This window comes from Sander lucioperca, chromosome 20, assembly GCF_008315115.2.
Source record: "Sander lucioperca isolate FBNREF2018 chromosome 20, SLUC_FBN_1.2, whole genome shotgun sequence".
NCBI classification, from domain to species: Eukaryota; Metazoa; Chordata; class Actinopteri; order Perciformes; family Percidae; genus Sander; species Sander lucioperca.
The window spans coordinates 17,487,283-17,500,058 of record NC_050192.1 but is presented as its reverse complement, the minus strand read 5'-3'; the positions used below and the strand labels follow the sequence as shown (position 1 = coordinate 17,500,058).

Here is a 12,776-nt window from a genome sequence, read left to right as displayed (position 1 = left end):
GTGATAATAAAACCATTTGACTGTTTATATCTCTGAACATCTATTGCAGGAAAACATGAATATGAATAAAGAATAGACACATTACAATAAAAATATGTAAGACACTATAACAAGTGTGTACAATACAATTGAATTAATATTACACATTAAACATTAAAAGTGGAAGCAGGTTTCGTTGCAATCATTCAACAAGTCACAGATCTTTCCATCTGGAAAAATTTTGTAATCAGTACCTCATCTGAGATTGTGTTTGTGCACCCTCACATTAACATGCCAACAGTTAAAATGTGATGCAGAAGATTTCTATGATACATGTAGACCACGCCGTTCAGTAATTATGGGAAGTCTTGAAGCCTGCACCAACTTTTAGAAAAGTGTGTCAAGCTGGCAACTTTTTGACGGATTCTTGTGTTATCGTACGAAATATGGCGTTTATATTTAACGCTGTGAAACGGCGAGCGGTACATGATTGTTACCGTTACGTGAAGGATAGTTTGTGACCAGTACGTGACCGTCACCGTTACATGATGGTTGAGTTTAGGCATCAAAACTACTGTTACGTGACCGGTTAAATTTAATATAACCGTTGTTGTAATGTAAAGCACGGCGTACATTTTAACACACCCGCATTACCATGGTTACCACCCAGAATGCCTGTGTTCTCCTTCTACTGACTCTTACTACAGCGATGCTGTGGTCTGTACTAACACCTAGCGGCGGTTGCGGTAAACACTAGAAAACTGTAACAGCTATTTTTTACAATATACAAATATAAACAATTTTTGTTCTAACAGGTACTATATACAAAAGGAAAGGTAAGTATAGTTTTTCTTTTACAGGTTTAACGTCAAAAGTACATTCTTCAGGTAGGTATAACTAGGTAGGTATGAAACATCGTCTCCTCCATTGTCCTATAAAACACATTTTTTGAAGATCTGAAGAGTTCTTTGTCAACAGTGCTGCAAAGTCACTAGTTTGATTCCCTGTTTGAATCTGTGTGCAGTGGTGAAATGGAGAGTGTGTCATCTTGGGAACGAGTTTATGTCAGTAGACTGCACTGCACACACTAATGGAGGCTTTGAAATGCATACTCAATGACAAGCTTTACACTGCCTGAGGCAGGTGTGTGGTTATGTAACCATTACTGCATAATGCTATTTCCTGTGTGTGTGTGTGTGTGTGTGTGTGTGTGTGTGTGTGTGTGTGTGTGTTTCTAAATGGGAACAGAACAACATGTTTCTGTTTTCATCAGATCAACCACCTGCTGGTAGTATCAATATGAGTTTATGTGTTATGTTTTATGAAATGGGTGTGCTGGTTGTGCATCTGTTTGTGTTTTTGATCCATTAAATTATAGAACAAGCTGATTTATGAAGGCAATTTCCCTTGATTTCCCCTTGAGAGATTAATAAAGTATACCTTCTTCTACTTCATCACCCAGGCAGAACATTGACGACATCCTGTGGGTGAAGCCTTTGTTTGATTTGAAGCCTAATGTTTTTAAGTCAAATTTTTGTGTCCTGTAAATGTGTGGAGAGTTAAGATTTGGGTATTCATATATATCTGCCAACAGTATCAGTGGAGACAGATGACCACAGACAGATAATTAAGTTAAGGTAAGTGTTTTATTTTACAAGGTGAAGTTCAGTCCACAACAGAAAAACCGGATGGAGCGAGGGGCCGGTGAGCCGATAGTTGGTGTAGAGCTCCAGGTTTCAGACGGCGTGGTTGGAGTACTGTGACGAAAAAGAAACAGGCTGTTACTTGAAACAAAAACATAAACTAGATTTTACAAACTTAGGCCCAGTTTACATGAAGGGAAGATGCAGATATTTTCCTGCGGTTTGGCCTCTCATTTACACGAAAACCCCGTTTTTAATCACAGAAAACGGTTATTTCTAAAAACTCCGGCCAAAGTGGAGATTTTGGAAAACTTGGTTTGCACGTTTGCATGTAAACTGAGACAAACGGAGGTTTAGGCAGCCGAGAGAGAGAAAGAGGAAGTGATTCGTTGCTGTTGTTGCTATTTTCGGGATTGTGATTGGCTAACGTGGGCTTGAGCTTCTCGTTACACTGCCACCTACAGGTGTGGCGTGCTCTTAACGACATTGACAGCATATATACACGGGTACATGTAAACGAACACTTTTCTGAAAACGTAGAGGTTCTAAATGTCCGTTTATGAAAATAGCCGGCCACGTGTAAATGTAGTCTTAGATTCTAAGTTTTTTTTCTACCACTTGATAGGAATAATCTGGCAACGAACATCAGGAGACCAAGAGTCTTTAAGCAGGATGGTTGATTGGATGGTTGATTGGAAAAGACAGGTGGGTTGATTGGCAATGATCTGCAGGTGTGTCACTCAGCCAGAAGCCCAGAACAAGGTGCTGCCCACAAACAGACAAACAAGAGCTGTGTTGGAAACCTTTCAGGGAAATAGTGCACTATATATATATATATATATTTTTTAAAAACAATTTTTTGGGGCTTTTTAGCCTTTAATAGACAGGACAGCTGTAGACAGGAAAGGGGGGAGAGAGGGGGAAGACATGCAGCAAATGGCCGCAGGTCAGACTCGAACCCGGAGCCGCTGCGTCGAGGACTGAGCCTCTGCACATGGGTGCCTGCTCTACCAGGTGAGCTACACAGGCGCCCGTGTGTTTGCCATTTTGTAGTGATGTTCGAATTCTCCGTGGTTAATTTCACTTACTATATAGTCCACTAAAAAATACCCACATTGCACAGCTAATTTGAGTGTACATACGATGTACCCTACATTCTACTCCTGTATCCCACAATGCAATGCAGTCATGTTTTCCCAGAGGAGAAGAAGCAGAATGACCCGTGAAAATTGAAAAGGAAAGATGGAGCGTGCTTTCGTTTCTAAACAGTGGAAATGTAACATGCAACATATATAATATATACACAGTATATATACATACAACCTTGTACTATCCTCCTGAGTGCTCGGTTTGTTTCAGGGACGCATTAGAAGTGTTTTTGTTTGCATGATGCTGGGTGCGCCCGCCTCCGTCACACAAATAACCGGCGCGCCGACTGATACGATACTTTCAGTGAGTGTCGGGAATCTGGTTTGGTCGTTCCCTATGTTAGTTCTCTATTTAATAAACACTACATAGCGAATAGTGGGTTAGTAAATCTGGGAATGGTTTTGAACACAGCTTAGTACAGACACACAAAAGAGAGGAGAAACACAGGAGGAAACCGAAAACTGGGTGCTAATAAAGAGGGGGAGGAGAAAATCAATTTTCTAATTAACATTCCTCCAGATTGATCCCTCTGGAGTTCTCCCTCCAGGCGTCCTGATGTCTGTCCATCCCTCCTTTCCTTCTTCACTTGATACAACTTCAAAAAAACACTCCTCTTTGAACCCATTTGTTCTTCTTCCTCTGCATCTGTCCATCCTTCCTATTTTCCTTTCATTCGCTCACTTTCTTTTTCCCTCTTTCTTTTCTTCCGAGCTTCTATTCCTCCCCATCCTCTTTTCTTTCATAAATCTCCCTTGTTATCTTCTTTCTTTCTTTCTCTTTCCTAACTTCCTTATGTTCTTCCTCCCTTCCTATGAAAAATCCCTATGCCCCTGCTTCTTACTCTCTTCCCTCTTTTCATTCTATTATTAGTCCTTTCTACCAGTCATTTTTCTTTCTTACTTGTCTTCTGTGCTCTCACTTTTTCCCTATCGCCTACCTTACCCCAGCACCCCCCCCCACCCCCCTCCAGGAGATGAGAGGACAGGTTGTTATTAATCCGGTCTGTTCTCCCAGGGGTTTGTACAAGTAGACTGACAGGAGGAGTCTCCAGGAGAACGCAAACACTCTCAGCGCTGACACACCGGGGAGCAGAGGCAGAGAGAGAAAACAGAGAAATGATGGATGTAAGGAAAGGTGGACTTAGAGGGGGCAAGGATGGAAGAAAGGGGTTATGACCCAAGGTGATAGATCAGGGAGGGAAGAGAGGTGAAATAGGGAGTGATTGGTGAGCGTGAGATGGAAGAACAGAAGGACAATAATAGAGCTGGATAGAGAAAAGGGAGAAAGGAGAGACAGAACAGGTGAGGAAGGAAGACAGAAGAGTAAATAATAACCGTTGCCAGGTAAGAACGTCAATACTGGACGATCCCACAGATTACACTTAATTCAGAATTTAATTTTTTTTTTGTTTTCTGCAGTATCTGCGTGAGACAACTACGGCAGGATTACGGTTAGGGAAAATGTCTTTACTCAACCTTGTAGTAAAGCTGCACACGCAAAAAGAAACCCACAAATGTATCATCGTATCATGTTTCAATTTTTAAAGACATTTTCATAGAGACATAAGAGCCGTTGGCCGGTGTTGCACTGAAATCTGTGACCCCGTCGACATCTATTTCCCTCCTGTTAAAATGTGTAGCGTCCTCCTTCGTAGTTAGGGTTTGGGATAAGGGTTTGGTTCAGGTTTTACGCAGTGGGACACAGATGTCGACGGGTCACAGATTTCAGTGCAACACCGGCAAAAAAATTGTTGCATCTGTTTACGTCAACACAATCAACGACTACTGATGCTGTATCAGGGTCATGATGGGTTGTCCCATTTCACAGGGGAAGATTTTAACCACTACCCTTTGGAACTCCCTTCCAAGGGGCAAGTCAAAAAAAGAGGGGCAGTTGAAAACAAGGGGTAGGGGTAAAAATAGGAAATGCGATTGGGAGTAAGTGGTTGCACTATGTTACCCTGTCCCGCCTTACACCCAAAACACTACCACTTAGTGTGGTACCACAATTAATCTTGCATGGAGGAGGGTCTGGCTAAAAACATGCTTTGGTTTATTGGCATTTCTTTAAACCAATCACAATCGTCTTGGGCGGCACTAAGCACCGGACACAATGACGGTGCCTCTACAAAATAGCCTCTGGAAGGAACTTGTTTTGGTGGAACATGTGTACGTTCAAAAGTTGTTTTAGTTGTGCGAAAGAAAACTCAGATTGGACAGATAGTCTAGCTAGCTGTCTGGATTTACCCTTCAGAGATCTGAGGAGCAGTTAACCATAGTCCTCAGAAATCCACCGGAGTTTAAAATTCCAACACAAAAAAAGCGGAAGGTAACAAACATCCGGCCGAAATGAGGGACATCCGGTGGAATTTCCGGCAGCACCTGAACAATCCCGGAAATTAAACGTCATCTATATAGACTACCACTTCATTGATATATTAGACATTCATTTCTGGTCCTGAAACAGAATATGATAATAATGAAAAACTCCATCATTTAATGCTGTCTTGACAGTTTCCATGCTCTTTCATGAGTTGAGTATCATGACCTTTCAGTGCTGAAGCCTGTTTAAATCCACTCTGAATAATCCCCAATAGACCCAATCATAACAGTTGTTTACAATAACTTCTGGGTAGAAAACGTTCGCTTGGAGAGCTAATTTACCTGTTGGGCCACAGACTAAAAAAAAATGACACTACCCAAACTACAACGCTAGCAAAGCAAAACAGAAAATAAACACAGCAGAGACAACAGATAGGTCCGACCTCTGCGTTTAACTATATATCTTTAAATGTTACAGTAATGGCCGAAAATGACAACAGAAATAAACAAGTTTGCAGATTACACATATGTCCACATTTCATATCAACTGTCTACTCAGAAGTGATTGTTGTGTTAGCACAAAGTCATGGTGATTCAGTGTATATACTAGCCTGGTTGACACCAGACCCTTCTCAGTTGTAACTGAGAGTGGGTCCGGGGAAGCTTCATTCACAGCCCATTTCCAAAGGGGCGTCACCAACGGACGGCGCTCAAATACCTCTGGGCGCAATTGGATAGTCCTTCAACCAATCAGACCAACGATCCAGGTGACGTAGCAGAGACAGCGGCATCAACGGGTCGCTGCGCTATCGTCATCGTGTAAAACCCGCCTCAACGGTTGTGATTGGTGCCTCGATTTGGAAAAATTGGAAATGGGCTCTTGGCCAGACTGACTTGCAGAGCAAATCTCAAATTTGCCGGGAAGTTCGTCAGGGTTTTCCCAGGCTATCTATATACAGTACAAAGGCCACAATCCAAACAAAAACAGGCCTTTCCTTTATTCATCCATTTATTTCTCTCAGCATTATAGCAGGATGACAAGAAAATGGAGCCATGCCAGAGCTGATGAGACTGAGCTCAGCGGAAGGCTTAGGGCTTTTAAATCCATCTTTCAAAAAACAAACAACAACACAGACCTGCTTTTACCTTGTATAAATAAAAATGTATGTATGTATTATATTTATGTGGTATAACACACAGCTGAAGTGTCTCCAGCTGAAAGGAGTGAGTGGAGCAAATGTGGTTTTTAAATGTCCCTGTTTTGCACGTAAATAAAGGCATTTCAGTGTTGGATGAAAGAAGCGTACCTTGGTTTTCTTTCAAAATCTATTTAGATCTATTGCTCTCTGAAAACCCTTCAGATGGATATTGTAACATGCGTCAGAGCAGCAGCGTCATTTCACATCTTCAAAAAATACATCCTGACAATTTCTGCTCTGAATCATAAGCACTCTTCCTCCCCCTCTCCTCACTTTCATTCGCTTTCCTGAGATATTCTTTTTAAAGCTTTCTGAGTTTTCTCTAATTTGTCTCTCAGGAGTTTTAAAAGACATCTTTGTAACGGTGACTTTTGACCTCATTACTACTTGTTCCATGCATCGTTGGTGCTGACACTAAACAGGACTATATCTCAACTGTTAATGTCCGAGTAACCATGAAGTTGAGTTTGGATATACATGGTCTTCAGAGGATGATTCATAATCAGTTGGGTGTGCCCAGGACCTTCCCTGGCTTGTTTTACCGTATTTTGTGAACGTCGCTGTCACCCTCAATGCCCCGCCGAACCCTGTTCAAAAATCTGGCAGTTCAATAAAGCGTTGCTTGACGGTCTTTATGAAAAAATGAACGTGTGAAGTGTTTATACTAACACAAAGTCAGTTTAATAGAGGAAAGAGGAGAAGGTGGTCTGTGCATTTGCCTGTTGCCTTTATTACATAGATAGATAGATAGATAGATAGATAGATAGATATTTTATTGATCCCCAAGGGGAAATTCAAGGTCCCAGTAGCTTAAAGACATCACACACAACATACACATACATCATAAACAGGATGATAAAATAACAAATCCACATGAATAATATGCACACTAAAGGAAAAGATACTAAATCCACATGAATGTACTAAGGGAATGAAGCATGGGACGCTTGCAGTGACAGGGCAAGGACTGACCCTGTGATTCAGTATGCAGTGTTTATAAGGCATGTATGGGAGAACAGAAGAATGTAGGAGGGATGGCTCTTTTGCACAAGTATAGAAAATGGTAATGTGCAATTAGCATAGCTCTTTGAGTAGCCCTAATGTTCAATATACATTTGTCTTTTAATTGTTTTAACCCTGTGCTCATTGTGTGTCTCTGTTGTAACTCGTGCAGCAATTTCTCTGTGTCCAAAACAAATTTATCCTTGGGGAGACTAATAAAGATACTTTAACTTTGACTTTGCATGGTCAGGTGCTCTATGAGAGTGGGTGTCATGATGGTAGTGCAAATAAGTCCAATAGTGCAAGGATAAAGTCTAGAGACCAGCATTAAATATGGACAATATAAGTAAATAATGTAGACATATAGTAATATAAAAACTATAGCAGTGCAAGGATAAAGTAAAAAAAAAAAAAAGAATACAGCATTAAATATGGGCATTATAAGGGAATGCCGTGAAGCCGTCTAACAAAACACAAATACAACAGGCTTATGCCACGGAAAAAATAATGAAATATTCGTATTGAACAGCTAAATTTGAGTCAGGTACAGCCCTACGAGACAGCCAGCGGTATCGTAAGTATCTTATGTCCAAATAAATTTTTTATTATACTCAGGATGGGAAACTTCAACTGTAACAGTTTAAAAAGTACCTTTAATATCTTTCAATATTATATAAGAAAAAGTGTCATTTAAAAAAGTATTTTGAAGTCTTTTCAGTAGCACTACTGAGGATAAAGACAAACAAGAAACAGGTTTCAGTGATAGAAAGTCTGTATTTCTGCAGCCAGGAGAAATATCGTAATCCTTCTCTTTTGAGGCACTTCTCTACTCGTTAAGTAAGAACACAACTCCTCGTCTCTTCTGTCCCAAGGCTCCTTTGCTACTTACAAGCAATAGGAAATATATAAGACAGGTTAATGGGGTTCAGGTATAGCTTGTTGCCTTATCAGGCGCTCCCTTTCCTGCTGGACACACTGGTCTCTGGTGTGAAGAGGAGACAATGAGGAAAGAAAGACGAGGGTGTAAGAAAAAGGGGCCAATGAGAGAATGAGCCACATCACAGCTTTTTAGACGCTCTGTCAGTCTTCCAAAAAATCATTCTCATTTCCAGATTTTATTTTTAGCTTTCAGCGCAGCCTGGCTAACTTTATATTTCATCATGCCATCCTCTGCATTCGCATCTAAAGAATCTTCTTTTGAAAAATCCCCAACAATGAATGTTTGAAGCCGAGCGAGCCGAGCGTGAGCCTTGAGGATGTTTCTTTGTACTGTAAATGTGGTGGGAAGGTGGGAAACAACACAGCAAAGCAGCTCATTTGTAACCTTAAACTTTGTTGTTGAGAGCCAATTTACATCCTGCTATTATTCAGTATTGAGGACATTTAATAAGCTTTTGTAACTTCTTAGAGGTGCAAATGAGGAGGTCCAGATTCCGAAATGGAGAAATCCAGCGTTTGAAAAATGTAACAACCAAGAATAATAAACAGCTTTTTTGGTATGTAAATCAAATTGAATATCAAATATCACCTCAAGGCCTCTGACACTGTTAGATTTCTAAAAATCTGTTTATAATGACACTCTTCAGAATACCCGTCTGTAAATAGATGCAAACTCGCTCTGTCTTTAGGGAAAAGCAAACATTTAAGACCACACACACACACACACACACACACACACACACAGTAAGTAGAGCTGGGTATTGGTACTCAAAGGTTTAGATGCTCACAGCCAATCACTGCAAGCGTTTTTCGATTTAATGTGACGTGTGATTGGACCACTATCACAGAAGCTACAACCTGTACAGTCTGGGGTGTGGTAAAGTCTAAGGCGATGTATTTCACAGAGTTCAGCGAGCCGAGATGCCGCACAAACTTTTAATATAAATATTCTACTGGTATTGATTTTGTGAGGGGAGCAAACACAGTGTCGGACATTGAAAAGCCCTTCTCTAACTGGACTTGCTAGATCATATTTTTTATTCGTTTCTCTTATTCAACTTTATTGTCATTGCACATGTCACAAGTACATAGCAACAAAATGTAGTTAGCGTCTAACCAGAAGATTAAATAACATATGCTATAGTATATACAGAGTACAAGGTATGAAATGATATATAAAAATATATACTGTATGTCTATATGAGTGTCTATCACTCCAGGTATGTACAGGCTATGAACAGGCTATGACTATGGCTATGGTAATACAGAATAAATAACTATACAGTATGTACAGTGGTGCAAATTGTGAGTATTGGAGGGATTATACAATCATTCACACTGAAATAAGAGAAAGTACTTACAGTTATTATTTAAGATTCAATAAAAGTTGTATGAATTGGGGTAACTGCTATATCTGAAGTTGAGTTTCTAACCTTTCAAAAAAGACTAACATTTCATCACCAGAAATATTCAATAATTATACAGTGATGTAAAATGACTCCATGGGCCTCCATGGGCGTTATTGACGTTAGACCACGTTTTTGCGTTTTACATTTTTTTACCACGCGATCACTTTCCGCTGCCTCAAGATATTAATACGCCAAGAAAGCACCTGAACACACCTCCCTGTAAGACCAGCACGTCCATGGGCGCAAAGATGGGCGCCCATCGGCGTGCTATTTAAACGACGTGGGCGCTGGACGGTAAATTGACAACTGCGTCTGTTTTAAACTAGTAAAGGCACTTGCGTTGGGCTTTGCACTGCGCCGGGTGCAAGATGGGGCCACATTACTTCTATGTCGAAATCCTTTGAAACAGATCTACTTCGATTAAAAGAACAAAAAAGCAAAACAATGACTTTGTAAATGCATGCACAAACAGACACACACTACATTGGTCCGAGTTGTTGGACAGAGAAATGTTAACATGACCAGATGGGAATAGAGAGAGGAGGAGAAACAGCAAAGAGAGAGAAAAGAGGAGGGAGAGAAGGACAGAGGTGGGAGGGAGAGGTTGAGAAAATGAGACTGAGTAGGATGGAAAGAGAGAGAGAGACAGATAAAAGGCCAACAAGAGATAAGAGGAACACAAGTATAGGCCATGTAGGCGGAGAGCAAATGTTAATTTATGGCATGTTCGGTGCCAAAGTCTCTCTCATATAAGAGGAGAGCAGGTGCAGATTAGTAGATATTCAGTAACAAAAGGAATAAAAGCACTCTATGAAAAAAAATGGTTTCCGTTCCAAACAGCAGGCTTTTGAAAATATAGGACAATGTTTCAGGACCAGAAAAGCTTTTCATCCTCTTTTGTTTAAGCCCAATTTGAAGGTTTTCCTCCTCTGCGTTTTATAAAAATAGCTCTTTTGACATTTAGATGTCTTGAATTCTTTGCCTGCTTCAGTCTGAAGATGCTGCGTTTGTGTACCTACGTCAAAATCAGACTTGTCTCATGTCACTGCAGGACAGGGACACTGTCGTCTGATTGCTGATTGACACTATAAAGTATTTTCAATATTTGTTCAGGATCATTCATTTATATTAATAGTTTGATATGGTCAGGCCCGTATTAAGACAATGTGGTGCCCCTGGGCACTATACCTCAAAGTGCCCCCCCCCCTCCTCCTGGCAAAAATATCAGACATAATCAAGGGGATTTCTCAAATGTAATTTACTAACTTATCCTACTACATACATGTAGGCATATGAGCAGTGAGCACTATATTCAAATGTCTCAATTCAAAATGTCTATCAATTCAAAAAGCCAAAATCAATACTATATATTGCAGCATTGTGGGTCGGTCAAATATGTATTTTTCCGACTTTATTTCACGGGCCCTGAAAGCAACTCCTCTGATTGGTCAAAAACTTTCAAAAGCATCATGGGAAAGCTAAAACTGCTTCAGCGTCACAGCTATTGACAATAAAAGGGCCGAAAATGAATAAGATATGGACAAAAGACTATCAATATTCGATCTAAGAATATGGATTTATTGTACAAAGTCCTCTGAAAGAAATACGAGTTCTGAAAAGAAGCGCAGACTTTGGACCGGTCTTTTATACTTCTCTGCATACTGAATAAACTCAGGAAGCGCACCCGCCGTATTGTGTGCTTGAGGAAAACACAGAGAAGGGTTGGGCGCAACCAAGTCTCACCCAGAGGTGGGGGAGTTTGTGTGAAAGAATTTTTTATTTGCTTGCCAATTACATTGAATCAAGAAAGCCAACCACTCATCATTTTTTATAACAGTTAATATTTTACATTCATCATTATGATAACATTTTTGGGGGGTTAAACTGGCCACTTTTGATTATTGTTAAACCCCCCCATCCCCCAAATGATATGTTTGCGCCTACTTGTGGACCAACTCAACTCTGACAGATTGGGGAGGGGAGTGATAGTGATATGTAATATTGATTTATTTATAATGTATTATTATTATTGTGAAATTAGTGTTCATAAACGAGTAATGTGAACAATATAACAATTTACGAAAAATATTGTTAATGCTTGTGTCATGTGGTGCCCCCCCACTGGTTGTGAATGGTTGGTGCCCCTGGGCACTGGCCCAAGTGCCCTTATGGATAATCCGGGCATGGATATGGTGACCAGTGTTGTAGTACTTGTGGTCTTGGTCACCCCCCCCTCAAAGTCTTGGTCTTGTCTCAGTCTCTACCCCTCAAAGTCTTGGTCTTGTCTCGGTCTCAACCCCTCAAAGTCTTGGTCTTGTCTCGGTCTCAACCCCTCAAAGTCTTGGTCTTGTCTCGGTCTCTACCCCTCAAAGTCTTGGTCTTGTCTCGGTCTCTACCCCTCAAAGTCTTGGTCTTGTCTCGGTCTCTACCCCTCAAAGTCTTGGTCTTGTCTCGGTCTCAACCCCTCAAAGTTTCTGCCAAATTCTATGATGGCTAAGGAACTCTTTTTGCTGACGTTTTACGGCTTTATGTCGACCAAACTGTAAGTGAGAAGATATGATATGAGACATTCAATAATACAGTCAATAATATTTGACTCTTTCAATGAAAAAAAAGCATGTCAATAAACTCAAAAATACATGTCTGGCCCTTGAAGTGATTTTCATTTTTCAGTGTGGCCCTTACTGCAATTGAGTTTGACACACATGCTGTACACAAACCGGAATGTAAAGATGGCATCCTGTGACTTTTATTTTTTTGATAAATAACAGTGGGTCCTTCCTATGCAGCACTTCCGCAGCATCTGTGGCTTTAGCGCGGGTTGCCTGATAATGTCGGTGAGCACCTGTGTTGGTTTTGGTTTCTGTGCAGGCCGAATCGAATTTGGACAGGGTAGTGTTGGCCGTTATGCACTACGGAAATTATTTTTCTTCTTCTTTTATATGGTAAATTACAGCTGGGGCGGAGCATTACCAGACATCCATCGTTGCCCGCCAAAACATACACCGACTTGTTTTCTCACTATCTGACTACAGTATAGTGGTAGTTATCGAGAAAAAAAAACTAATTTCCATATTACATTTGTATAGTTCATTTTTGTTGGCCGTTTTAATCACAATTGCTGCATTTGGCTAT

At 40.5% G+C, this 12,776-nt stretch overlaps 1 long non-coding RNA gene across 1 annotated transcript; it reads left to right on the top strand.

Moving 5' to 3' along the window:
- Positions 1-1,308: 1,308 nt before the first annotated feature.
- On the top strand, positions 1,309-11,120 carry LOC118494027. The gene is made up of 3 exons (XR_004896112.1): positions 1,309-1,320; positions 6,981-6,993; positions 10,870-11,120. It is a non-coding gene; the product is annotated as an uncharacterized LOC118494027 (long non-coding RNA).
- The last annotated feature ends 1,656 nt before the right edge of the window (positions 11,121-12,776 follow it).